Source organism: Labeo rohita, chromosome 9 (genome assembly GCF_022985175.1).
Source record: "Labeo rohita strain BAU-BD-2019 chromosome 9, IGBB_LRoh.1.0, whole genome shotgun sequence".
NCBI lineage: Eukaryota > Metazoa > Chordata > Actinopteri > Cypriniformes > Cyprinidae > Labeo > Labeo rohita.
Window position 1 is genome coordinate 41,617,022 of NC_066877.1, and position 23,786 is coordinate 41,640,807.

The following is a 23,786-nucleotide window of genomic DNA, read 5'->3' on the forward strand; positions in this document are numbered from 1 at the left end:
TAAGGGGCGTACCCCTCCCACACTCAAAGTATATGTGGCAGTCATTGCGCCAAATCATGCTCCTGTGGCTGGCCAGTCTGTCGGCAATAATGATCTTGTCATTAAGTTTCTGAGAGAAGCTCAGAGATTGAACACGCCTCGTCCTCACTCTGTGCTGACCTGGGACTTGCTTTAGTCCTTAGGGCCTTGCGTTGCTAAAAAAAAAAAAAAAAGCTTTGGTGGACAGCCTTAGAGTGTGCGTGGAGCGCTTTGTCCCATTCAGCACAAACCTGAATGAGTGGTTGCCCACCACCATCTTATCTGCCCATATGTACAGAGGAGTGGCGCGGCATGCAAATTCTACTCGCAATTTCTCTTTGGCTTTTTCTTCTTCAGCTCAGAGGTGATTGGACTCCCAAGTGAGACCTCGTGGCGTTAGTTGATGTAATGCCTCCGTTCCCTCATTCAGCGAATGAGGGTTACAGACGTAACCGAGACATTCTGCAGTTTGTGTGTTCACTGTGCCAGACAACTCTGGGACAAGATGAATCTTTCTAAGTGTCTCGCACATCCTTACTATTTGACTTATGGAACTTAAAGAGCATAGTTATCTGAGGAACCAGTCACTGGATGGCAATTAACATCTTCATCCAACTTCTTGTCTTTTATCCAGAGTAGGCTTATAGTAAGAGTTCTGATCTTTGCAGCCCTTTGATTGTTTTCTGTAGGTTCTGCAAGTCGCCCCTCAAATGGTGCACATAGCATGGCTTCCGGTCCCCTTATGTTGGCATGGTCCTCTGGCAAAATCATAAATACAAATGTTTGGTATGTGTTTCCATGAAAATTAACATGTACAAAGTTACAAAGTTTTCAAATGTCTGCAATCTGGTAAAACACAAATATTACCACTACAATGTGAAAGTAGTTCTTTTTGCGTTTGTTCTAAGAATGACTTAATGATTTAGACCTGCATAGTGTTTTCATCACCGGTCAACCATCACCATTATTATTAAACGGCAAACTATAGAGAGTCATATTGAGCTGGTTCATACCTTTAGTTTGATTAATTCATCACAGAGTTTTTCTTCTGTCATTCTTCTGTCTGTTTCAGCAATGTGGTCTTGTGCATTTTGGCTCTGCACTTGCATGTGTGTATGTCAATCCAGGGGATTTATTTTTTAAAAATTGGTTTTTATAGCGTAAGGATTTGTGTCTCGTACAGAAATCATACAAAAAAAAGTAGTGAAACAAACTTTAGAAAATAGACATTTGTGTAGATGTGGAAAAACATGATGTAATGAACTCAACTAGTATGTACAAGACAAGGAAGTTGTCGTACATTCAACATAACACAATAATACATCTTAGCATAACTTTTCCTTAGCAAGATGTTTATCAGAAATTTGACCAGTTGCCTGGTAGAACCCTGTGGATGGAGGTAAAGGCTGCACAAATCCTGAGACCAGGGAATCCCAATGCCTTTGCTAATCACAGTCTGCACTTAAGAAAGGGTACGGACGGCAGTCACTGCAGCACACAACAGCTGTATTTGTTCTGCACAGTCGGCAGGATGAGAAACCTCTCCTTTCAAAATGATCTCCACAAAAGATTATCTAGCTTCTTTCCATCTCTTCTTCCTCATTGTAGCTCTAATGGACCAGTCATTGGATGCAGAGTGAGGTTGATGATCTTGAATGAGCATAATGCAAACATCACCTTCCTGGGTGTTCAACAGCTTTTTTTTTAGCTCTTCAAGAATTGTATCCAAGTCAAATTAAAAAAATTTACCAATTAAAATGCACATGTTAAAAGTATATATTTACATGTGAACAGTATACAACTGTGTATGCACACAAACTCTCATGAATTATTCACATTTATAAAAAAAAAAAGGCAAGTTATAATTCAACCACATAGTAATATTTTGTTTCAGTGGTCTCAAAGGCATTTGCAGGGCTGCGATTCAAGTAATCTTCTGTGACAACTGGACCTGCAAAATATATATACAGGTGCATCTCAAAAAATCAGAATACTGTGAAAAAGTTCATTTTTTGTTTGTAACTTCTTATAAAAAATTTAAACTTTCATATATGCTAAATTCATTACATGTAAAGTAAAACATTTCTAAAGTTTTTTTTTGTTTTAATTTTGATGATTAGAGCGTACAGCTCATGAAAGTCAAAAATCCAGTATCTCAAAATATTAGAATACTTACATTTGTGTTTCATCCCTACTGTATAAATTCCAGGAATTTCTTGTTCTTTGAAACCACAATAATGGGGAAGACTGCTGACATTGTAATGGTCCAGAAGACAATCATTGATGCCCTCCACAAAGAGCTTCACATGGACTGAAGTCGGAGTTAGCACATCAAGAGTCACCACGCTTAGACGTGGGATTACAAATTTAAGAATCTGTTTAAAATATGCTGATCTTATGTTCTGACATAGCATCACATAAAAAACTAAGGTGAAATGTATTGTACTTAGCATTTAAAGTAAATATGATGTTATCAGACAAATGATTTTCTCAAGTAAAGTTTGTTGCAAGAGGTTCCTACCAGTTCCTGTTCTCTTATTATAAGTCAAATGAGCCAGATTACTGAGATGTTCACCTTTTGTTTGTAAAGGCTCTTGGTGCCTCTGCCCCAGTCTTCGAGTCCCCTGGGGGGGGGGATTGTATACATCATAACAAACACATACACACAACACAATTTTGACCTAAACATTACCAGAACTTGTGTTGTGGTCTCTTCTTAGTCCTATAAAAAGAAAAAAACAAAACAATGCATATTGTTTCAAATTGCATAATTTTAAAAGGTATGAATGCTTCATATCCTTAGAAGTATGGATTAAGTATCCATATAGATTTAAACTTGAACATTTAAACATGCAAAATTATACATATCTTTATGACATTAAGTACATTACACTGTGTGCAGAATTATTAGGCATGTTGATATTCTGGTCATATTTTTTTTCCAAACACATTTTACCAATTCCAAACCACATCAGTCTTAATAACTACTGTCAATTTTGTATTTAATCATTTATATGTGATATATAATTGTCCGTGAAGGCTGGAAGTGAAAAACTCCTTATATTTAGGTGTGCAGAATTATTAGGCATGTTTTCTTTTACAGATAAAATGAGCCAAAAAAGATATTTAACCCAGACTGAAAAGTCCAAATTATTAAATGCCCATAAGAAGAATGCAATACTAATGCATTACAAGAATTTGCAAAGTTAAGTCTTGACCATTGGACAGCGAAATGCTTGTTGAGTCTGCATGGTCAGAAAAAACAGATGGAGAAGAAAAGATGGATGTTAACTGCAAAAGAATTAGGAATTAAGGTGAAGAATTAGGTGTGACACCATCAGGAACCGTTTCCAGTTCTCCAGCGCCACCATTTTCCAGAACTGCAACCTACCTGGAGTCTTCAGAAGTGCAATGTGTCAGGTTCTCAGAGACTTTGCTTGGTAAAAAATCCTAAAAAATGCTCCTGACTTACAAGAATAACAAGCTGACGTGTTGTTAAATACATGAAGACATTTTTTCTTTTCTTTTTTTATAGGCTTTATAGACAGATGAGTTGAGAGTGACTCTTGAAGGACAAGCATCACATCCTCTTGTACCTCTGATTCAAGAATTTATCTTCCAAAATCTGGCAGTAATTTTTGGGAGTTCATTTTAGTCCATCTCTGCAAGTCAGACTTTTCAGGATAGGAGACTAAACATGAACTCCCAAAACTTACTGCCAGATTTTGGAAGATAAATTCTTGAATCAGAGGTACAAGAGGATGTGATGCTTGTCCTTCAAGAGTCACTCTCAACTCATCTGTCTATAAAGCCTATAAAAAAAGAAAAGAAAAAATGTCTTCATGTATTTAACAACACGTCAGCTTGTTATTCTTGTAAGTCAGGAGCATTTTTTAGGATTTTTTACCAAGCAAAGTCTCTGAGAACCTGACACATTGCACTTCTGAAGACTCCAGGTAGGTTGCAGTTCTGGAAAATGGTGGCGCTGGAGAACTGGAAACGGTTCCTGATGGTGTCACACCTAATTCTTCACCTTAATTCCTAATTCTTTTGCAGTTAACATGCATCTTTTCTTCTCCACCTGTTTTTTCTGACCATGCAGACTCAACAAGCATTTTGCTGTCCAATGGTCAAGCCTTAACTTTGCAAATTCTTGTAATGCATTAGTATTGCATTCTTCTCATGGGCATTTAATAATTTGGACTTTTCAGTCTGGGTTAAATATCTTTTTTGGCTCATTTTATCTGTAAAAGAAAACATGCCTAATAATTCTGCACACCTAAATATAAGGAGTTTTTCACTTCCAGCCTTCACGGACAATTATATATCACATATAAATGATTAAATACAAAATTGACAGTAGTTATTAAGACTGATGTGGTTTGGAATTGGTAAAATGTGTTTGGAAAAAAAATATGACCAGAATATCAACATGCCTAATAATTCTGCACACAGTGTATACTTACTTTCTACAGTTGCCCTTCTGGCTCTTGGGTATTTGGAAATTATCTTCCTTTGGCTGTCCCTCTGTAACGGTGTGAGTGAGACGAGAGGCGAGCGGATCCATTTGCGAGCTTTTATTCAAAGGACGAGACAGATACATGGTCAAACAGGCAGGGTCAAAACAACAGCAAACAGGTATGTTGGGGCGAGGCACAAGAGAAGTCCGTGAAGAAGGTGTGGGTCGATCTGTGGCGAATGTAATCCGTAAAGGTAACGAGACAAGGGAATAATCCTTACAACAAGCGAGAGTCCAGTAGGCAGGCGGCGAGACAGACGAGACAAGATGGCCAGGCGAGAAAGCTAAACACAGGGAACTCGGAAACTAGGGAACAAGGAACTGGGAACTGGGAACTAGGGACTAGGAACTAGGAACACAACGATAACAATGATAATCACAATGATAACAACAATACTCCATGACGCCAGAGGGAAAGTCCGGGGCTTTTATAGCGCTGCTGATTGGTCACAGGTGCTGACCCAATCAGCGCGCTGCATGACGGGAGATGTAGTCCGGGGTGTAATACAACAGACAGTGTGTAACGACAGGGCGAGAGTGACATCTGGTGGTGAGCGGACCGCAGGTTACCGACCAGATTCATGACACCCTCTTTCTCCATTGAACAGTAACAGGTTATGGCTAATAACTACATAATATTGACTAATAATAAATAACAGTCATGGTGGAATTAATATTGATTATGACAACATAAAACCTTCAGAACAATTTTAACAATTTAAAAAATTTTGACTAAACTCATAAGTAATTTTCTTCAGTTGTGTTATTCTTCAAAGTGTGATGCTCGTATGCGTAACTAATTTTACATCTTGAGCTTGTAAACTTTCAAAGAGCTCATCAGTATTCCTCAGATCTTCTTCAAACTCAAGGTCCATCATGTGAACATATATCAACACTCAACAGATAGACAAATGAAAGAAAGAAAGAAAATAATGCATTAGTGTCATTAAATCAATATATCACTAATTGTAAAAAGCAATACTAAATCAAGATATTGAATTGTTTGAAAAGTGTTTAAAAAACCCAATTAATGAAGTATTAGCTAACATACTAACACTTGATCTTGACGTATCGGTCTGCATGTTAGGTACAGTTTGCACCCTTCAGTTGGTTTTGGGTATCCCTTACCAAAAAGTAGTATACTTCAAGTTTATTTTATTGAGTATACTTAAGTAAAGTTCAAGTATATTGTATGTATACTTTATGTAGTAAGTACACAAATATCAGTGTACTAGTAGTATACTTGTAAGTGTACAATTTCATTACTCCTTGGGACTAAATTGGCCCACTTTCTAGTATATAAAAGTATACTTTTAAGTCCCCAACTGGATCTGGTCGGTGAGCTGCGGACCGCTCACCACCAGATGTCACTCTCACCTTCCTTACACACATTGACTGTTGCACTACACCCCAGACTCCATTTCCCATCAGCCACTGCTCTCACCATTTGCACCAATCACGGACTGTATAAAAGCCCCGGTCTTCCAGTCACTCACCGCCGAGTATTGATTCGTTAGTGGTCATACAAAGCGTTTCCCTCTGTGTTCCTGTTGTCTAGTTTTGTTTTTGTTATCTCGTTTTTGATCTTTCGCCTGTCTGACTATTCTCCTGCCTAGCCCTTGTCTGGATTACGTACGCCGCTGATTGACCCTCGCTCGTTTAAGGATTACTCTTTGTTTGCTGTCCATACACCTGCTTGCCGTTGTTCGACCCTGCCTGCCTGACTATGTCTTTGTCTCGTCCAATCAATAAAAGTTTGCGCTTGGATCCGCTCGTCTCCCGTCTCTCCGTTACAGAATACTCGGCCCCTACAGGATCCAGCAACTTCTCATCCGGACGCCACCCAGGTACGGACACTGCTAGACTGTTGTTAGCCCTCGAGCAGGGCACACGATCGCTCGAGGGCTACATACAAGAATTTCTGGACATTGCGCATTACTCAGATCTCCCGGACTGTGTTCTGATAGACATTTTCATTGATGGAACCAGTCAACCGTTAAAATCAAGACTCAGACGCGAGGGTCCGCGTTCGTCCCTTTCTTTACTTATGGACTTTGCTTTAATGTGTGTGGGCTCGTCGTTCACTGTGGGGGTCGCGGAGGAGGAACACGACAGCGCGGTAATGGCGGCCGCGCACCCCACTCACAAAATGGCGGCCGCGCCGGAGCGCGATGCTACGGACACGTTTGCCGCCTGGCTCGTTCGTGAGATGACGGCCACGCTGGAGCGTGCTCAAGCTATGGCGGCCGCGTCAGAACACGTGCACAAGAGGGCGGCGACGGAGGAGCCCATTCACAAAATGGCGGCGATGACAGGGCTCCATCACATCACAGCTGCCATACCAGAGCCAAGTCACGCTGCATCTGTGTTTCCTAAGTCAAGTCAAGTTGCAGCTGCGTTTCCTGGGTCAAGTCAAGTTTCCAAGTTAAGTAAAGTTGCAGCTGCGGTTCCTGAGTCAAGTCTAGTTTCTAAGTCAAGCTGCAGCTGTGTCTCCCAAGTCCAGCCAAGCTAAAGCCATCATGCCTGAGCCCGAGTCTGCACGCAAGATGGCTGCCGCCAAGCCAGAGCCTGTCGCAAAGATGGCTGCCGCCACGCCAGAGCCTGTCGCAAAGATGGCTGCCGCCCAAAGATGGCTGCCGCACGCCAGCCAGCCAGCGCCATCGCACTAACGCCAGTCAGCCCAGCCAGCGCCAAAGTCAGCCCAGCCAGCGCCCGCTGACGCCACGTCAGCCCAGCCAGCGCCCGCTGACGCCACGTCAGCCCAGCCAGCGCCCGCTGACGCCACCAGAGCCAGCGCCCGCTCGCCAAAGCCATGACGCCACGTCAGCCCAGCCAGCGCCCGCCAGCGCCACGTCAGCCCAGCCAGCGCCCGCTGACGCCACGTCAGCCCAGCCAGCGCCCGCTGACGCCACGTCAGCCCAGCCAGCGCCCGCTGACGCCACGTCAGCCCAGCCAGCGCCCGCTGACGCCACGTCAGCCCAGCCAGCGCCCGCTGACGCCACGTCAGCCCAGCCAGCGCCCGCTGACGCCACGTCAGCCCAGCCAGCGCCCGCTGACGCCACGTCAGCCCAGCCAGCGCCCGCTCAGCCCAGCCAGCGCCCGCCACACCACGTGACGCCAGCCAAGCCACAGCCTGTTGACGTCATGTCAGCTTCTTCTGAACCTGCACCAGCTGCTGTTCCCGCAGAGTCAAGTCACGTCACAGCTGCTGTTCCTACTAAGTCAAGTCACAGCCAAACCAAGTCACGTCACAGCCGTAGTTCCTGAGTCAAGTAAAGTCACAGCCGTCACAGTTCCTAAGTCAAGTCACAGCCAAACCAAGTCACGTCACAGCCGTAGTTCCTGAGTCAAGTAAAGTCATGGATCTTCACGAGCCAGGTCAAGTTACGCCTGACGGCCCAGAGTCTAGTCACATCCCGCCTGACCGCCCAGAGTCAAGTCACGTCTCGTCTGACCGCCCAGAGTCCCGTCACGTCTCGTCTACCTGTCCAGAACCTCACCACGTCTCGTCTGACCGCCCAGAGTCAAGTAACGTCTCATCTGACAGCCCAGAGTCGAGTCACACGCAGCCTGACCTTCCAGAGTCTCGCCAGGTCAAGTCTGCCATCCCAAGGTCACGGCCCGTCATGATGGCCAACGTGCTGGACCCGCCACTGGTGTCGGTGCGGTCAGTCAGCCTCCCAGTAGTATTAGCGCATTCTAAACCCACCAGCAAAGAGACCCTGCCACCCGCTGCTGCTCTTCCCTTAATGGCAGTTGCCATGTGGTGTGTGTGGGCTGCACACTGTGCTCCTGAGGTCACGCCTGTTCCCAAGTCAGCTCCTGAGGTCACGCCTGTTCTCAAGTCAGCTCCTGAGCTCCTGAGGTGCCGTTCTCAAGTCAGCTCCTGAGGTCACGCCTGTTCCCAAGTCAGCCTCTGAGCTCCCGTCTGATCACAAGCCTGCTCCGGAGCTCCCGTCTGATCACAAGCCTGCTTCAGAGGTCCCGTCTGGTCTCAAGTTTGCTCCAGAGGCCTTCCCCATCGGAGAAGCTGCGCCAATGCCTCCAGAGGTGTCGGCACTTGCCGTAGAACCTCTTATGGAGGGGGCGTTAACCACCAAACTCTCTGCTTCTCCTCTCATTCTGTCTGCCTCCTCTGTCACTGTTCTCCCCAGGTCCCAGTCCATGACGCAGCGTTCCAGAGGGTGGCTGCGCCTCCTGTCCCGCTCCGGAGGGCGGTCCTGCGCCCCCTGTTCCGCTCCGGAGGGCTGCGGTACCTCCTGCTCCGCCTCCTGTTCCGCTCCGGAGGGCTGCGGTACCTCCTGCTCCGCCTCCTGTTCCGCCCCGGAGGGCTGCGGTACCTCCTGCTCCGCCTCCTGTTCCGCCCCGGAGGGCTGCTGCGCCTTCTCCCCCTGTTCTGTCTGCCTCCTCTGTCCCTGCTTTCCCCAGGTCCCAGACCGTGACGCAGATTCCTGTTTCGCCCTGGAGGGCTGCTCCGCCTCCCGCTCTGCCTCCTGTTCCGCCCCGGAGGGCTGCTGCACCTTCTTCACCTATTCTGTCTGCCTCCTCTGTCCCTGCTCTCCCAAGGTCCCAGACCGTGACGCGGATTCCTGCTCCGCCTACTGCGGCGCCTCCTGCTCAGCCTCCGGCTCCGCCCTGGAGGGCTCTAGCGTCGCCTGCTCAGCCTCCGGCTCCGCCCTGGAGGGCTCTAGCGTCGCCTGCTCCGCCTCTGGCTCCGCCCCGGAGGGTTCCTACCCTGCCTCTGGCTCCGCCCTGGAGGGCTCCTGCGCCTCCTGCTCCGCCTTCGGCTCCGCCCTGGAGGGCTCCTGCGCCTCCGGCTCCGCCCTGGAGGGCTCCTATGCCTCCTCCTCTGGCACCGCCCTGGAGGGCTCCTGTGCCTCCTGCTCCGCCTCCTGCTCCGCCTCCAGCTCCACCCTGGTGGGCCCCTGCTCTGTCGGCCCTGCCTCAGTCACCTGGTCCTCCGCACGGACCTGGCCCTCCAGCCCTTGCCCTGTCTCACCCCCGCCCCACCGCTCCCCTGGACTATGGTTCGTTTGTAGCGTCTGGAAGCCGCTCTTCGGGGGGGGGCTATGTTACGGATCTGGTCGGTGAGCTGCGGACCGCTCACCACCAGATGTCACTCTCACCTTCCTTACACACATTGACTGTTGCACTACACCCCAGACTCCATTTCCCATCAGCCACTGCTCTCACCATTTGCACCAATCACGGACTGTATAAAAGCCCCGGTCTTCCAGTCACTCACCGCCGAGTATTGATTCGTTAGTGGTCATACAAAGCGTTTCCCTCTGTGTTCCTGTTGTCTAGTTTTGTTTTTGTTATCTCGTTTTTGATCTTTCGCCTGTCTGACTATTCTCCTGCCTAGCCCTTGTCTGGATTCCGTACGCCGCTGATTGACCCTCGCTCGTTTAAGGATTACTCTTTGTTTGCTGTCCATACACCTGCTTGCCGTTGTTCGACCCTGCCTGCCTGACTATGTCTTTGTCTCGTCCAATCAATAAAAGTTTGCGCTTGGATCCGCTCGTCTCCCGTCTCTCCGTTACACTATCTAGGTATTAATTTTTTATATATTTTGTTATTGTCATGTCTCATGTGTTACTATGGTAACATTTGTCAGGGAATATGATATACAGTTTCAATGTTACACTGATGACACCCAGCTACCTATCTGTCCTCAAAATCTTCTTCTAAACTTCCTCCATTTTATCTTTTTAAATGTTTGTCTGAAGTTAAGGCTTGGTTTTAGTAAAACAGAAATACAGAAACACATATCTCCTGTTCTTCAACAACTGCACTGGCTTCCTGTTAAACAGCATGTTGAATTCAAAATTTTGCTTCTTGTTTATAAGGCATTACATAACCTGGCTCCTTCTTATCTAACATAACCTTAATAAACGCTCCTTCTCAAACTCTTAGATGATCATCTATGTTATGTTTAGTTCTTCCTTGTACATGTGTAGTTTCCATGGGTTCTCGAGCTTTTAGCTACGCTGCGCCTTATATGTAGAATTTACTTCCGCAAGACATTTGAAACTGTGACTCTCTTCCCATTTTCAAATCTTGTTTAAAGACGCATCTTTTCAGGCACGCATACCGGCGAAAATATTATGTTATTCCTAATGTCACTGAAGTGGGTTCCAATTTTATTATAATAAAATTGTCTTTTGTTTTATTGTTCGAATTTTCTTTTCTTTTATTATTGAACTGGAGCTGCAGCGTCACATTTTTTACGCTGATTTAGAAAAATGGTGACTGCTGCTCCCAGACAAAGTGAAAAAAATCGCAAAAATCCAGACCACGAACATCGAAAGTGTGGAAATACTTCAGACAGAGACCGCATAAAATCAGTGGTGTTGTGGTGCCTGGACAAGTGGGTATTCGCATAATTTATCCCCCCGAATTAATTATTCTTTTCATTTTAGGTACTGTTTTCTTTATAATGTACTGATTCAAATTAGTGGTAACACTTTATTTTACAGTTTCTTAACTAGTTGCTTATTAGCATGCATATTACTAGAATATAACCATTTATTAGTACTAATTAAGCACATATTAATGCTTTATTCTACATGAGCCTTATTCTACATCCCTGATCCTACCCAATACCTGAACTTGACAACTACCCTACTAACTATTAATAAGCAGCAAATTAGGAATTTATTAAGGGAAAAGTTGTAGTTAATAGTGTATAAGTGTTCCCCATTCTAAAGTGTTCAAACATATTTTAAAGGAAGCAGGCACCACGGTCCTGACTGCATCACTGTCTTTACTGGTTGTTTTTAGGGAATATTTGCATTTATTCGCATGCGATTTAATTAGCTATTCATGTGGTGGAATGTCATGATTGTGGCTAATGCAGGACACTACATCAAAGAGGATTTAGTGAGTTTTAGTTACAAACAGACAGCATTATTAGACTTGTGCCTTTGGTCAGCGCGACATTACTTTATGGCGACGTTGTGAGGACGTCGTGGCAAAGTTCCATTTTTTAGAATATTGGCTAACGTTCCAGAAACGTCGTGGGCACGTCCTCAACAGACGTCGCTAGTTAGTCCCATGGGGAACGTTGTGGCGACGTGGTCCCCTGGTCTCTATAGTATAGGTCTACCAGTATTTTATTTACAATTTATTTACAATTGTTAAATATAAAATGCTTACAATTTAAAATGTTAGATATTTATTCGTCAAGACTGACATTCCATTTATACATGCTAGAGAGATATTCAAGGCTTTAGAATGTTGGTGACGTTCCAGAAACGTCGTGGGCTCGTCCTCTACAGACGTTGCTAGTTGGTCCCATGGGGAACGTTGTAGGGACGTGATCCAATGGTCTCTACCCAGCATACACAGTATGTTGTGAGGATTAATCGCCAGTTGGTCGTCATTTGGTCAGCGTGACATTACTTGACAACGTCGTGAGGACGTCGTGGTAACGTTCCATTTTTCAGAATTTTGGCTAAGGTCCCAGAAACGTCCTGTGCACGTCCTCAAAAGACGTCGCTAGTTAGTCGCATGGGAACGTTGTAGCGACGTGGTCAGCTGGTCTCCAGATAACTTTTCATATTATTGCACTACATGTATTTGGCCTATCTTTTTAAGGTGTATACCATTTGGATAGCCTATAATAAGGGAAATATACTGAATTAATCAAGCATTTTGCATGATGGCATGAATTGTTATAGAAATATAATAATTATGCCGTCATTTAAAATGTAGATATATATTTGTCATCAAATTAATGACAAAACAAAAACCAAATAGTTTGTTAGCAAATAGCAATAATTTATGCTTGTGAATGACAGAAGAAATTTATTGAAAAACGGCATGGGACAAGTGAACATTTAAACCAGCGCACGTCACTTTTTGAGTGCTGCGTAAGTGCGCGTGCCCGTCACTTTAACGGTCAACTTCCAGCAGACGGACACGAAGGAAAAGGTAAGCGCTATAAATCTATTTTTATTCATCGTTTTTGCTTATATAACGTTAGATATCATGTAAGATGAGTAGTGTTTTGTATTTTTGTAGGTTTTCTATATTAATTTCGTAAATAAATGCCATGTTTGGTTAGCTTATGTCGCGGTCTGAGGTAACGTTAACTGCTAAAATCATGAGATAAAATTGTATTCCTTCTTTTTAGTTTAGTTTGAAATGTAACACAATAAACTATACAGTATTCACTGTCAAATTAAAAAAAAAAAAAAAAAAAAAACTTCAACCGTAATAGCTTGTTTGACTGCCTAACACTCTCGCTTTATGTTGCTCATGCTAGCCATATTGTAAGCTTGAATATAAACTACTGTTTAAACGTTTAATTAGACCGATGCTAGCGAAATCACCTTCAGTGTATGTGGGAATAATAATTTCCGCATTTCCCCTCGAGCAACAGACCTGTAAATTGTGTCATTTGCTCACTATTGGTGTTAAAGGTGTTTTTTACATGCTTGCTTTTTATGCTAGTTAACGTTACCTTTCATTCACAAATAGATCTGATACGTTCGTTTTAACAAATCTTTTAATAAACAAGTGGTTAATTTTCTTTAGGTCCTGACTGCCAATGAACCAGGCAATGATTCAGTGAGTTGCTTATAAGAAAAGATTCTCATTTGTTACTACCTAGTAGAATAAATATTTTATTCATTGTTGTAAAACAAACATTTTTTGTCAGCAGGTGGAGAGATAGTCTGGGCAGCACCAAGCCGACAACTATTATGATTATGAGTAGGGATGATTATCGAGAACAGGTACTGATTTGGCTCCTGACTTGTTCAGTACTGAAAAACTGATATAAGCTACAGGACCAGCAATGCTGCTATTGGTGTTTTTGTATTGTTGATTCTTTCCTCTTTAGACATAACTGCATATCATCCAATCCATCTCCAAATGAATGGCTGCAAGGATCCAGGATCAAGAGATAATCCATCATGAAAACTGTTTCATAGGAATCAGCGAATCCTGGGTGACAAACTAAACCTCATTGTTTCAGTGACACTCAGGCACAACTATAGATTTAAATTGATTTTAGTGGCTTATATGTTTATATTTCAGGCCTGCCTGACCATTCTGTTGCCCTAGATGTGAAGACACGCTGGAACTGCATTTCTCATGGTTGAAAGAGTTGCGCATCGATATCCAGACATACAAGAAGCCTTCCTGGACCCACACGACAAAATGCTCAGGAGGAGAGGCAGGTAATCCACAGGGTTGGATTTCACAATTTACTCATAACTAGATAGATATCACTTAAAGGAGAAGTCTACTTCCAGATCAAAAATTAGGGGTGCACCGATACCGGTATGTGGTACTGTACGAGCTTGACGAGTTAATATCATTTTCTCACAGACATTACTTAGAAGTTTGTAGTTCTGTCAGATATTCAAAAACAAGTAAGTAAAACAATGCACAAGTTATCTAAAGATAGGGAGAGAGGGGGGCGGGGGAGCGAAATTCTGTTGCGTGATCTTTATTGATGTTCGCTCACTTAGCACACAATTTATAGGGGCATTCACTATAAAGCATACACAACTTTATTGGCGAAAATATCACTGTTAGGAGATTTATAACAAGTAGTTCCCTGCATTATTACAACAAAACGCATGATTACAGTAGCTGCTGCAATGGAGCAGCTCTAATGCTAATAAATTAAAGATGATGTACCATAGAGCAAAAAATGAACAGTGAAAGTAACGAAAACTTAGGTGTAAGTGTTAAGCAAAAACTAAGTGTAGACATAACTGAAAGATATACAGTCAAATCAAAAATTATTCAGACACTAGTATAATTTTTATTTATTTTTTTTTAATTAATGTGCAGGACACTATAGTTCATTTATGTAAATCAGCAAAATAAAGTAAAAGTGTGACATATTATACCCCCAAAAAATTTCATACAGTAAAATTGATCACTTGGGATCAAAAATGATAAGTTCCATTTTGCAGAGAAATGTTGTCTGATAATGTGAGAAAAGATGTCTGAATAAATTTTGGTTTGACTGTATCTATTTGATAAATGAAGTTAACCAACTAACATTTTACATATTCTTTTAGTTTCTGTACCCAATATTTTATAAATTTACCGGTAAATTAAAAAACATTGATATCGGTACTCAGAATCGGCAAGTACCAAAAATAAAACCATCGGTATCAGTTGAGTACTGAAAAAAAGTGGTATCGGTGCATCCCTAGTACTCACCCCCGTGTCATCCAAGATGTTCATGTCTTTCTTACTTCAGTCATAAAGAAATTATGTTTTTTGAGGATTCAATTCAGCATTTTTCTTCATATAGTAGACTTCTATGGTGCCCCGAGTTTGTTAACGATCCCAAATGTGGTTGTAAACAATCTCGGCAGAGGAAGAAGGGTCTTATCTAGTGAAACGATCAGTTATTTTCATAAAAATAATACAATTTATATACTTTTTAATGTCAAATGCTCGTCTTGTCTTGCTCTGCCTAAACTCTTTTTTCGGTACATGACAGTTAGGGTATGTCAAAAAACTCCCATCTCATGTTCTCCCTCAACTTCAAAATCGTCCTATATTGCTGTTTTACCTTTTTTGTTATGGGTATTTGATCTTCTTTGCTTGTTCACTTTGCAAAGACTGGGTCATAATTTCAAAAAACATAATTTCTTATGACACTCCTTACAAATATGTATACAAACACATATACCTCAGGATGACTATTCTCCTTTAAGTATAGTACATGCACTTAAACTTTATTTATTTTTTTTATTTTTTGTTTCTTTATATTGCACTTATATTGTATTGCACCTCCCGAGCTCCTGGTCATTTTTAAACATGTTTAAAAAAAAAAAAAAAAAAAAATTGTAGTTGGCCTGAATTTGACCATTGTAAAGGCTCTCCCCTAGGGCTGCACGATAAATCGCATGCGATTGTCAGACGCATTAGTCAATAAAGCTGGTTCTTTGATTAGTAGTAAATCACCATCACGTGCATTCAGCTGGAGCGGCAATTAATACACAGAGTCGTAAATGACTGACAAGCTACGCAGAATCACGCTCATAATCAAATGCGATTCATCTGCGATTATGAGCACAATTTTGCGTAGCTTGTGAGTGATTTACGACTCCATGTATAAATTGCCGTTCCAGCTGAATGCAGGTGATGGAGATTTACTACTAATCAAAGAAACTGGCTTTACTGACTATACGCGCATGATAATTACATGCAATTTATCGTGCAGCCCTACTCTCCCCTATGCCTAAATCACACACAAAATCATTTTGCTGTGTTTCCCACAGGATTTTTTTGAGACTATGGAGGATAGCTGGACCTTGGTCTGCCTGGGGGATCTGGGGCCATGGCCTTGTGTAAGAAATAATGTACTGTACAGTTTAAAGTTAAATTTGTCTATCTGGTGCACTTTGAGATTGCAGTATTAAGAGCTCCAACCCATGCACAGTGTGGAAATTTAACAAAAAAGAAAGCCTATGCCAGGGTTCCTCAAATCTTACCCAGGATGGACAGTCCACTGCAGAGTTTAGCTCCAACCCTGATCAAACTCACCTGCCTGTGATTTTCTAATGATCCTGAAGACATTGATTGGCATGCTCAGATGTGTTTGATTAGGGTTAGAGCTAAACTCTGCAGGAAAGTGGATCTCATGGGCCAGATTTGAGGATCCCTGGTCTATGCATTGACTGAACCCTCTTTTTAGATATTGTAGACTCTTAAGAGTTTTGTAAATAGGTTTTAAACTAAATATCCTAGCTAGGACACATAGTAGTAAGATAAAATTCTCTGTGAATAAGGCCCCAGATTCTGCCTTTCCTTTAGAAGCTGGAGAACCACTTAAGATTTCAAAAGGCACCTTGACAGTTTGTGGCCACCATCAAAAAAAGTCTGGGGTGACTTATCCAAATTCTGTTTTTTTTTTTTTTTTTTTTTTTTTTTTTTTGTGTAGATTCAAAGGAAAGGTGAAAAATGAGGAAGTCTGGGAACCACTGAAGAAGGCAGCCGTGAGGGACGGAAGTAATCATCAGAACGTAAGTTCTTTGAGAATGTGTGCATTGTTTATTACAAGATGTGTTTTCATTTAAATGTAGTAATGTATACTGTTGGTCAAACTTTGAAATTAATCTTAAAATGTAAATCATTTCTGTGATCAAAGCTGAATTTTCAGCATCATTACTCCAGTTGTAAGTGTTCAAAATCATTGTAATATGCTGATTTGCTGCTCAAGAAACATTTCTGATTATTATCGGTGTTGTTGAAAACAGTTGTGCTGCCTAATTTTTTTGTGTACACTACAGTTCAAAAGGTTGGAGTCACTAAGATTTTTTTTTTTCTTTGGGAAGACATTAATAGCAAGGATGCATTTAATTGATCAAAAGTGATAGTAAATACATTTATAATGTTACAAAAGATTTAAAAAAAAAAAAAAATGATTTTTTTTTGTTTTGTTTTGTTTGTTTTTGTATTCATAAAATAATTCTGAAAAACCACAATTTACACAGAAATATTAAGTAGCACAACTGTTTTCAACATTGATAATCAGAAATCTTTCTTGAGCATCAATTCATCATATGAGAATGATCATGTGACACTGAAGACTGGAGTTAAGGCTACTGAAAAATTCAGCTTTGCCTCACAGGAATGAAATACATTTTAAAGTGTATTTGAAAAACAATAGAAAACATTTTAAGTTAAAAATAATATTTCACAATATTACAGTTTTGTACTGTAAGTTTGATTAAATAAATATAGCCTTGGTGAGCAGAATAGACTTCTATCGAAAAACATTGAAACACAAAGACTGCAGATTTTTGACTGATTGTGTAAAAACATTGCAACATTAACAGGGTGATCCTCCCTTTCAGGTGCCAGAGAACGATATTGGCAGTACAGGCTCAGGATGGCGAAGAGGAGGAAGAACATGTTTGACATCAGAGTACTCGGGTACTATGGTCCTTTGGTAATGACAATATTGTTTAGGTTTTGCTTTTGATAGTGAAGCAGTATTGAAGCACATCACCATCAGATATTTGTAGCAGGTGTTTCATACACAGGACACTCAGGAAACAAATTAACTTAAAGTAATAAAGAAGTCACTACTGAATTGTTTCCTTTCTTTTTTTTTTATCAGTGTTTTTTTTTTGTACCAGATTATAGGGAGTTGTCAATGAGTATTGATAATTATTGATCATTTTTACAGATAAAATCGTTAACTATACCCATCAGTAATGAGAAACTTTTCAGTAAAATTAAAACAATTCAGTAAAATTTACATGATTTATGTATTGATGTGTTCAATTATCTGTGCTCATGACTTGGTAACACTTTGCATGGTTAAAGAATAGGTGTAATGTTCAAAATGTATTGGCTTAGTGTTTGTAGAAATAACACTGAATAAATGCTGATTAATAAATGAATGCACTGTTTTTGCTCATTTAATGTTTAGAATGTAATGTTTTTGTAATGGTTTGCATGTATGTATTGAATATATTCACTAAAATCTCCTATAACGATTAAAAAACATTAGAATTAAGTGTTTTATTTTTTATAGCAGAAAATGTTTATGAGTTTGTCATTTATATACCGATTTAAAGGTGGTACGAGCACATCCTCTGGACCAGACTAAAGGTGAGAAGTAAAAATTTAAAATATAAGGAACGTGGTAGTTTGGTTGTTAGGACGTACTAGTTTGGTCGTTAGGACGTACTTGTCACGTCCCACCAACGTAACACTGTAACGTCGCCACGACGAATATGGGAATCACAAAGTTACGTTGCTGGTACGTTATTTGGGACGTCGCTGCGACCAATCTGGTCCTTTAGAGTCACGTCCTCACAACGTGCTAGTTTGGTCCTTGAGACGTAATCACCACGTTCCAGCGACGTCCGAAATAACGTCGCCACGACGAATATGGGAATCACAAAGTTACGTCGCTGGTACGTTATTTGGTACGTCGCTGCGACCAATCTGGTCCTTTATAGTCACGTCCTCACAACGTGCCAGTTTGGTCGCTGAGACGTACTCACCACGTTCCAGCGACGTACGAAATAACGTCGCCACGACGAATATGGGAATCACAAAGTTACGTCGCTGGAACGTTATTTGGTACGTCGCTGCGACGAATATGGTCCGGTCCAGTAACGTTGTCACGACGTAACTGTGTTAGCTGATACTCAACACTGAATATCAAGACTCTGGAAAATTTCTCCTTGTCCCACATGGTCAACTCTATGGGCACAGTTTGGTCTGCAATTGTGAATGTTATGTTTTTGTGGAAGGTGCCATCTCTGAACACAGTTGTGTCCACAGCTTTGTGGTTGGATTACTTTTACTTTCACATTCAGTAGAGGACAAAAGAAAACAACCTTTGTACATACATTTGTGATGGCTTAGTCAATTTTATTCTTGCATGTACTTCATGTAAAGTTGCACTTTGGGATTTGCCCAAATTTTGAGTTTAAGCACACAAAGTCAAGTATTTATACATTACAAATGTAATTTTCATCTCATACATACGTTTTGAAAATGAGTTCATAGTGAATGTAGAGGTGTTTTCTGGGCCCTAATATCTACGAATGGTTAGTGAAGAAATATTTTCAAGTCACTGTAAAGAACTAAACAAGGTGTGCTTTCAGCCATCTCTGTCTCTGTAAATATCTTTCTGAAATGCATTACTGAAACTCAGAGAATACTTACCACACGAGAGAGATGTCTTTAAAAACATGAAGTGCCGACATTAGTAAACAAACAGATATTCTTTATGTAATCCGTATGAAACCAGAGAGAGGTACATTCTTTTTGCTGAGATCATTATCTGTTAATGTGGCCAATCCCATGCTATTCATATGCAAGTTGCCCATGTAAAGCAAGCGATCGAGCAAACGCCCCCATCACCCCGACAAATAAAGTATCAAACTTCATCAGATTTCTCTGCTTTTCAAGTTTGAAAGAAGGTATACTGTGAGGAATAAGCCTTGAATTTACCTCAGAAGAAGAATGTGATGCAGTATGCAGCTTGGTCAGAAGAATATCATTTCAGAGTTTGTTTTTTATTTTCATTAGTTACATTGTTATTGTTAATCTTCTCAAAATGATGTTTTATGAACACTCAGCTTGAGAGGGGGTCTAAATATATTCATAGCTGACTCACCTATGGTCTCGCAACATTTTTTTTGCATCCCTCTACCACACCATCTCCTAACTCGTGGTTTGTTCCAGTTCCTAGATAGAGGTACAGGAAGGAGTACACTGGGTTCAGGCCTATTTCTCAGCTCGGAGCCCTCCTACTACTTAGTCTGGGACTATAGCTGCTCACATCTCAGCTTGTCTAATAGACATTTCTTGCTGGATGAAGGACCATCACCCTCAACTCAACCTTGCCAAGACAGAACTGCTTGTGGTTCCATCAAACCCATAATTTCATCACAAATTCGCCATCCAGGTATGCACATTAACCATAACTCCTTCAAAAACCAAAAACCCTGGAGTTGTGACTGATGATCAGCTAAAACTGCCCGGTCTTGCAGATTTATTTTAATGCATTTTTGTTTTGGGTTTTTTTGCATTTTATTTATAAGCGCCTTTCTTGACACTCAAGGTCACCTAACATTAACAATGTTAAGTAAAAGAAAAAAAAAAAACAGACAATGAGATACAGTACAATTAATTCTGTACCAAGGGTTGGTGAGTATCACTCTATCCAAAAGAACCATTAGAAGCCAGTACATGTGGTTATCCTCTGCGCCGCCAGAGAAGTGTTAACAAACAGCTGCAGGGTTTGTTTAACAGACAAGTTATCCTCTATTTCAGGTAGAGAAGATTAGCATTACGTGCTAATATCAGTTATCCTCTATTTTCAGGTAGAGACGATTAGCATTACGTGCCAATATCAGTTATCCTCTATTTTAGGTAGAGAAGATTAGCATTATGTGCTAATATCAGTTATCCTCTATTTCAGGTAGAGAAGATTAGCATTACGATTAGCATTACGTGCTAATATCTGTTATCCTTTGTTTCGGCAGAGAAGAATTGTTGATCCTCTCTTCAGGGAGAGAAGTTTAGCGTAAAGTGCTAATATCTGTTACCCTCTGTTTAGGCAGAGAAGACTAGCGTAAAGTGCTAGTAGTTTGTGTTGTCTTCTGTTAATTCAGGAAAGGTTAACTATAGTTGATCTGTGTTAACAAGCGTACCCTCTGTTGATCAGAGAAGTTTTAGTGTTGTGATTGTGTGGTAACAAAGAAACTCACAAAATGGTTAGAAAGAACGCTAGGCTGATCCCCACAACTGAAAAAGGTGGTCTTGCAACTCCTTTGTGGTCAAATAGCGAATTCAAATCACTGTTAGGAGTGCAAATGAACCTAATAGTAACTGAAAAAGTTAGACACGAATTAACTAAGAAATATGAGATCCATCCAGACAAGACTTGGTCTGTAGATGAATGTAAAAAAAGTACTTGGAGCATGTATTCGTAAGAACAATGTGAAAGGCATTATCTGCTGCCACAGAGAATTTGGTTTAGCGCTAGCTACACAACAGTCTCAGCGTAACTCAGAGCTAGAGGAACAGAACAAAGAGCTCCGGGCTAGAATATCCGCTTTGACTAAGAAATTGAACCGCAACAAAGCTTTAGAAAAAACTGATATGGAAGTTAGTCAGCCTGATAACATTTATCCTGACTTACAAGCTTTCTTTGAAACAGATGTAGCCATCCAATCAGTAACTGATGTGCCTGTAGATTCAGTGAAGGTATGTGGTGCTAGGAGAAGATCTCAGGGAATTGAGGGAATTGAAAGTGTTCCTCCCAACTCTGCTGTTGTCCAGGTTCAAGCAATTGCAAAAATGCTGGAACCTAAAGATATAGAGAGATTGTCCCAGGGCTTACCCTCAGCACGCACAAATTTTTGTGAATTTAGAAGAGCACTGATTAGCAAAATGCGTCTCTACGACATGTCGTTAGTAGAAGTCACACAGCTGATGTCACAAATTCTAACTGAATCTGAATTCAACAGTTTTGAGTCTGCTGTTACTTCTGAACTACGACATGCCAGTAAAGCGGATTTGAGAGAAGGTGTTTTGAAAATTCTAAAGAATATTATGGGACCCAAAATAGACTGGTCCAGAATCACTAACTGTGTACAAAAGAAAGAGGAAACTGTAAGTGAATACACTGAGAAGTTTTGCCAGTCAGCTGTAACTTACAGTGGAATAGTTGATGATCCTGAAAGTGTGCTAGATGACAAGGGACCCTTAGTCCGCATCTGGTCAGATGGCCTTGTAGCTGAGTACAGAAAAGCCTTGCCATTCCTAGATCTAACTTGGTCTAACAAAACTCTCAGAAGTAACTTAGACACGTTAGCTACTTGGGAAAGAGATTCTGATGTTAAGGCAAAAGTGAGAGTAGCAGCAGCTACGTTTAGCACAACAAATCGAGACAAGAGATGGTAAAAAGAAGGGAAATGCAATTATTGTGGAAAACTAGGACATTGGGAGAAAGAGTGTAGGAAGAAGTTGCAAGATAATAAAAGAAATGCTATGCATAATTCTGCTCCTTCTCAGCCCGCCTACAACCCTGAAGTAGTTCCACCAGTGACCAGTGAAACGTTAGGACAGCTCGCTCAGGCTCTTCTAAGAGCACAAAAAGAGCAGGAAAAAAACTAATTGTTGGGGCTGTGAGTAGCTACCTTTCCCCTGTAATACATCACAATGACAAAAGAATTTTTGTGAAAGGTAGCATACAAGAGAAAGAGATTGACTTTTTGCTTGATACAGGTGCAGAAATCACAGTAGTTCCTACAAAATTGGCTAAAGATTTAAACATTCCGTACAAGAAAACTAAACTTTGTTTAACTGGTGTAGTAGGTGAAGATTCTGTTTTGTATGAAACTCCACCCATAGAGGTACAATTAGGCCCGAAAACTCTGACTACAAAATTGTTATGTGCTCCATTAAATACAGGTGCAATTCTAGGCATGGATCTACTGAGACAAGTACATTTAACTTTAGACATGTCCTCAGAATCTGCTAGCATAAAAATTGCTTCAGCACAAGTTTCTACCAGTAATGCAATCACTCCTGAGTATGCTTTCTTACAGAATCATCCAATTTGGGCTAAAGACAAAGATGATTGCGGGTTTCTCACTGGTGTAGAACCAGCCAAATTAACAGGAACCGCCCCTCCTGTTACCAAACAATACCCGATCAGTAAGGAAGCTATACAGGGAGTCAAACCTATTGTAGAAAAATTGCTGAAGCAAGGAGTGCTCGTTAAAACCAACAGTCCCTGTAATTCACCCATATGGCCCATCAAGAAAGCCAATGGGTCATGGAGACTCACAATAGACTACAGAGTAGCCAATAAGCATACTGAAAAAATCACCCCCCTAGTAGCCGATCCATCTACAATTTGTAATGGCTTACCATTAGATTGTAAGGTTTTTTAGTAATTGATATGTCTAATGGATTCTTTTCTGTACCCTTGCACGCTGACAGCCAGCCATGGTTAGCTTTCACAGTTGACTATGAACAATATCAGTGGACACGTTTGCCCCAGGGATTTCAAAATTCCCCAACCATATACCATCAGGCTCTCAGACGTGATTTGTGTGACCCAGAATGTCCAGTCAAACAGTCCACTATGATTCAATATATCGATGATATTTTATTTGCCTCAACAGATCATGAGGTACATCAAACTGAATTGACAGCATTGTTGGACTATTTGCAGAAAAAAAGGACACAAATGTAGCTTTCACAAAGCTCAAATTGCTAAAAATCAAGTTACATTTCTGGGTCAAACAATTGGTACAGGAAATAGATCCATTACACAGGATCGAGCCGCTTCAGTCAAAGCAATACCTCCGCCTACTAACATTAAAACACTAAGATCATTTTTAGGAACAGCAGGTTACTGTAGACCTTGGATAGAAGACTATGCCTCCGATTGCTCAGCCACTCTATGACTTGTTGAAAGGTCAGGTTAGAGATTCCGATACAGTTTGTATGGAAGAAATTCACCTCAAAGCTTTCAATGATTTGAAGAGAGCACTATGTCAAGCGCCAGCATTAGGAATTGCCCAATCTGATAGGCCCTTTGTGCTTTATGTTCATGAACACTTAGGCTTTATGACTGCATGTCTAATGCAAGATCATGGGGGCAATTTACGCCCAATTCATTACTATTCTGGCAAACTTGACATAGTCGCTCAAGGTATGGGCCCATGTCTCAGAGCAGTACAGGCAGTTCATCTAGCTCTTCAGGCCTCATCAGGAATGGTGTTAG

At 41.4% G+C, this 23,786-nt stretch overlaps 1 long non-coding RNA gene across 4 annotated transcripts; it reads left to right on the forward strand.

Annotated features, from left to right (window-relative positions):
* The first annotated feature begins 11,918 nt into the window (after positions 1 to 11,918).
* LOC127171063 (uncharacterized) lies at positions 11,919 to 18,368 on the forward strand. 4 transcript variants are annotated; one of them, XR_007828447.1, is made up of 6 exons: positions 11,919 to 12,472; positions 13,079 to 13,111; positions 13,203 to 13,725; positions 15,796 to 15,864; positions 16,458 to 16,539; positions 17,374 to 18,368. It is a non-coding gene; the product is annotated as an uncharacterized LOC127171063 (long non-coding RNA). The 4 variants fall into 4 exon arrangements; XR_007828446.1 differs by lacking the exon at positions 11,919 to 12,472 and having other exon boundaries at positions 12,765 to 13,111; positions 13,203 to 13,493; positions 13,583 to 13,725; XR_007828448.1 differs by lacking the exon at positions 11,919 to 12,472 and having other exon boundaries at positions 12,765 to 13,111; positions 13,203 to 13,278; positions 13,386 to 13,725.
* Positions 18,369 to 23,786: the final 5,418 nt, after the last annotated feature.